We start from the raw sequence: 5,330 nt of genomic DNA on the forward strand, positions 1-5,330 counted from the left end.
AATATAAAGAAGAAAAAAAAGATTTTTATTTTTAGTTTGCTTTTGTAAAAATACGTTTTAAATATTCGAAAACATAAATAGAAAACAAAAATATAAATATTTTTAAGAGTTTGTTAAATATTTAAGTTTTATAAAGTTTCTTTATTTTTATTTTATAAAAAAATATATGTTTTATTTAAATATTTTGTTTTTATTAAAACATAAAAAAAACCGAAAAAAATATATATATAAATCTAGTTTTAAGATTTTTATTTATAAAATTATAAAGTATTTTATTTCTATTTTAGTTTTTTAAGATAAGTTTTATTTAAATTATATAAATATATTAATTAAATTAAAAACAGAAAAAAAAAATAATTACGTCGAAAACTGAAACGAAACAGCCTGTCATCTGAAATTTCGATCTCCGCGACTCGCGGAGTTGGTTGCCAGGTGGAGCCGCAACTCGCGAAGTTCTCCCTGACGCGCCTGACAGAACCCTAATCAGCATTTATTACGGAGTAATTATTATTATTAATTTTTAATTAAACCCTAATTAGTTTTGTTAATTTATTATTATGTTTAGTTTATTTATTTAATTTGTATATTTAGTTTATTTAGTTTAATTAAATTGTAAAATTAATAGTTTTAATAAATAAATAATATAAAAATAATATTTTTATAAAAATTGTACTTTTTACAACTTTTAGTGTATTTTTTTTGTCCCTTTTTAATTGTTTTAGCGTAATATTTGTATTTTTCGCTCATATTTAGTTTTAAACATAAGTTTTTGCCATAGTATTTTTACTTCTAGATTTTTAGGCTTTGCCGTAAAATCCCTTAAGTGCTTTTTCTTTAGACTAAGATTTAAGTGCTTTAGAATTTTGCGACGCCTTTTTAAGTTTTAGTTTCTTTTTAAGTTATTTCAATTTGGGATATAGTTTTACTTGTAAGCTTTAATATTTTTAGACGCCTTTTACCTATGTATCAATTATCATTCCAATTAGTAATCTCAATTTGTGATTATAATTTTAAGTTAGTGATAGTAATAAGGTTGGGTTAGTCGAGTGTTTTTAAGTTTTATAAGTCACTCTTTTTCTTTTTCATTTTTCGACGCCTTTTTCAATTTTTTTTTCTTTTTTGACCTATTTCGACGCGCTCTTTTTCTTTCTTATTTCTCACTATTCTAGTTTTTAGGACATAGATTTTTATTCTACTTCTTATCTAAATTTCTTAAAATTACGAAATTTTTTTTTAAGTGGTTAAATTGATAGACATCAAAATTTTCTGGTTCTTAGTAATAGTTGGATTTGTACGTGGACCGGGTTATTGGAGCCAAACAGTCCTCAATTATATTGAGACCAAACGAATCCTGCCCTTCTGCTGCATCTTTTGGCTATTCGAAACGTGGACAAAATCAGAAAAGTCTATTAATTGGATAACTTATATAATTTTTCTTTCCTTTTAAAAACTAATAGGATATTCAGTGAATGCACCGAGCAAGACGTTCACCACCTTTTGTACGTTCAACACCTGTAACTAGATCAAGACATTTAGCAAATATTACCGCCGTTGATTTTTCTTTAGAATCGTCATCCAGTCGACCAAGTACTCCAATTCAAATTTCCGATAATCCATTTTTTGAACCCGACCTCACAATTGAGAATCCGGAGAATATTCAGGGACAATTCATAGATCCTGAACCATTAAATTTTCCTCCGAAATCACCAATCATTCAAACAGAGATTGTTGAGGAACGAACCATTAAATCAGAATCCTCTAGTGATTCCGATTCAAAAAATTCAATTATGGAAGTAATGGAACCTTTAAGTATGAAAGACCGAATGAGAGCTAAACGCACTGGCCAAGGTCACGCAATTACTCATCCAGACATTAATGCGCCAGATTATGAAATCAAAGGACAAATTCTACACATGGTGACTAATCAATGCCAATTTAGTGGTGCGCCGAAGGAAGATCCAAATGAACATCTTCGTACCTTTAATAGGATCTGCACACTATTTAAAATAAGAGAAGTTGAGGATGAACAGATATATCTCATGTTATTTCCCTGGACTTTAAAGGGAGAAGCCAAAGATTGGTTGGAATCGTTACCTAAAGGGGCGATTGATACATGGGACGTTTTAGTTGAAAAATTTCTTAAACAATTCTTTCCAGCATCTAAAGCCGTAAGACTTCAAGGAGAAATTGTTACGTTCACACAGAAACCGAATGAAACTCTATATGAGGCATGGACAAGATTTGGAAAATTATTAAGACGATGTCCGCAACATGGTTTAGACACCTGTCAAATAGTACAAATATTCTACCAAGGATGCGACATCACTACAAGAAAAAACATAGATATAGCAGCTGGTGGTTCTATTATGAAGAAAACCGAAACTGATGCTTACAAAATTATTGATAACACTGCTTCCCACTCACATGAGTGGCACCAAGAAAAAGATATCGTTAGATCATCTAAAGCAGCTAGAGCCGATTCTATCCATGACTTAGATTCCATTTCTGCAAAGATAGATGCTGTCGAGAGACGAATGGAAAAGATGACTAAGGATATACACTCAATACGAATTAGTTGTGAGCAGTGTGGAGGACCACATTTGACAAAAGATTGTTTCAGTATTGAACTAACAATGGAACAAAGAGAGAATGTTTCATATTTAAACCAAAGGCCTGGAAATAATTATCAGAATAATTATCAACCGCCAAGACCGATCTACAATCAAAACCAGAATTATAATCGAAATATTCCATACAACAACCAACAAGGTCCTAGCAATCAACAAGTATCCAACAATACTTACAACCAGCAAAGACCTAATTTTCAAAACAAACCACCAACCGATGTTAAAAAGCCAAATTTAGAAGATATGATGACGAAGCTAGTTGAAACTCAAACGCAGTTTTTCACATCTCAGAAACAAACCAATGAACAAAATGCTCAAGCATTTAGAAATTAACAAGCTTCTATTCAAAACTTAGAACAAGAAGTAAGTAACCTAGCAAGGTTAATAGGTGAAAGAAAACCAGGAAGTTTACCTAGTGATACAAATGCAAACCCCCGGAATGAAATAGCTAAAGCCATTACTACAAGAAGTGGTACAACACTTAAACCACCTGAAATACCTGTAACTTCTAATGAAGCTATTCCTACTCCACAAGAATCACAACCTGATCAAGATAAGGAAAAAGAACCGGTAGTTGAAAAGGTTAATGAAGATAACACAGTTAAGGATAAACCTTATGTTAAACCATACCAACCACCACTTCCTTACCCGAGTAAAATGAAAAAAGAGAAACTTGAAGCCGAGCAATCCAAATTCTTGGATATGTTTAAACAAATAAATGTAAATCTTCCTTTCATTGATGTGATTTCAGGAATGCCATGATATGCTAAATTTCTGAAAGATCTAATCTCGAATAGAAAGAAAATGGAAGAACTCTCGGTTGTTACTATGAATGCTAATTGTTTAACAGTGCTGTTGAATAAGATACCAGCAAAACTATCTGATCCAGGAAGTTTCATAATTCCATATTTTCTGGGTAGTCTTAGTTCAATAGAAGCATTGGCAGACTTAGGTGCTAGTATAAATTTAATGCCGTATTCACTATACGCTAAACTAGACCTTGGAGAATTGAAACCAACAAGAATAAGCATACAACTAGCCGATCGATCAATAAAATATCCTAGAGGGATAATGGAGAACATGCTAGTTAAAGTTGGTACTTTAGTATTTCCAGTAGATTTTGTTGTTCTGGACATGGAAGAAGATTCTCAAGTTCCTCTCATATTAGGAAGACCATTCTTAAACACGGCTAAAGCAATGATAGACGTGTTTGGTAAAAAATTGACCCTAAGTATAGAGGACGAGAGTGTTACCTTTTGTGACGACCCGGAAATTTCTGACCAAATTTAAACTTAACCTTTATATGTTTCCGACACGATAAGCAGAATTTGTAATGTTGAATCTCAAAAAGTTTGGAACTACATTCATGTAATCAATTACCCTTTGACCGTGTTCGACGATTCACGAACAATTAAATGTATATAGATATGTATATATAATATATAATATTAACTGAAAACATTAACAAAGTATTAGATATATGATACTTTACATGAACGTATTTGTTTCGATATATTTATCGACAGAATTAAGAGATAATATCAAATGATTGAATTATCAGATACATTATGATATGATTACGGGCCAATGTTATGAGGTCCATTGTGATTTAAGAAATCTATTCTTTTTGACAATATTCGGAAAATGGTAAAGTGATCTATAAGTAAGAACGTGGAGTGTAAATAACTTAGATGTTGGATATTGACAAGTTAAGTAACTCGGCATTTTTCATTAAGATAATTTCATACGTTTATTAAACCTTTGGACTTTATCCCATGCTTCACCAACAGACTGTAATTTAAAAACTTGAAACCTATTATGAATATATATAATTCTACTTTTCTAAAATGTTTTATGATATAACGATTTCCATTATTTTAACCTTTTAACAAAATGATTCTTAACTATATTTAGTTTTGGGAAACAAAATTATCATATTTATTTGATTTAGTTTCAAAAGTACAAAAAACGTTTTCAGTTTAAAAAGAACTTTATTATTAAAATGTATATATCTTTTATAAATATCTAGAACCACTTTTGACAACTCATTACTTAACCAGTATGATAAAGATAACGATATTTATATTTTATTTTATTAAATATATATAACGATTTAAATTAATATTATATATATTTATACGCGTATTATACGTATATAGTTTTATACTTTTACTATACTTTAACTTTACCTTTACTTTACTTTTACTTTACTTTAACTTTAATAATTCACTTTAATAATTCCTACTTTAATAATTCACTTTAATAATTCATACTTTAATAATTTATACTTTAATAATTCATACTTTAATAATTCACTTTAATAATTCATACTTTAATAATTCACTTTAATAATTTACTTTAATAATTCATACTTTAATAATTCACTTTAATAATTCAAAAATCTATTATAAATAGAATTCAATAGGTTTCATTATTTCATAGAAACTTGAAAATATATTTCTCTAAACTCTCTCAATCGATTTATATATATATATATATATATATATATATATATATATATATATATATATATATATATATATATATATATATATATATATATATATATATATATATATATATATATTTGCTCTGTATTATTTCAAGATATTATTAGTATATATAAAATATTACGACGGAGTGCTGTCCGAGTAATTTCAAAATAGTTTTTTTGAATGAGTCGAAGATAAGAAAATTATGGGT

At 28.7% G+C, this 5,330-nt stretch overlaps 1 non-coding gene across 1 annotated transcript; it reads right to left on the bottom strand.

Moving 5' to 3' along the window:
* Positions 1 to 2,171: 2,171 nt before the first annotated feature.
* LOC139845957 (small nucleolar RNA R71) lies at positions 2,172 to 2,278 on the bottom strand. Its single transcript, XR_011758707.1, has one exon. It is a non-coding gene; the product is annotated as a small nucleolar RNA R71 (small nucleolar RNA).
* Positions 2,279 to 5,330: the final 3,052 nt, after the last annotated feature.

The sequence above is a fragment of the Rutidosis leptorrhynchoides genome, chromosome 4, assembly GCF_046630445.1.
Source record: "Rutidosis leptorrhynchoides isolate AG116_Rl617_1_P2 chromosome 4, CSIRO_AGI_Rlap_v1, whole genome shotgun sequence".
Lineage (NCBI taxonomy): Eukaryota > Viridiplantae > Streptophyta > Magnoliopsida > Asterales > Asteraceae > Rutidosis > Rutidosis leptorrhynchoides.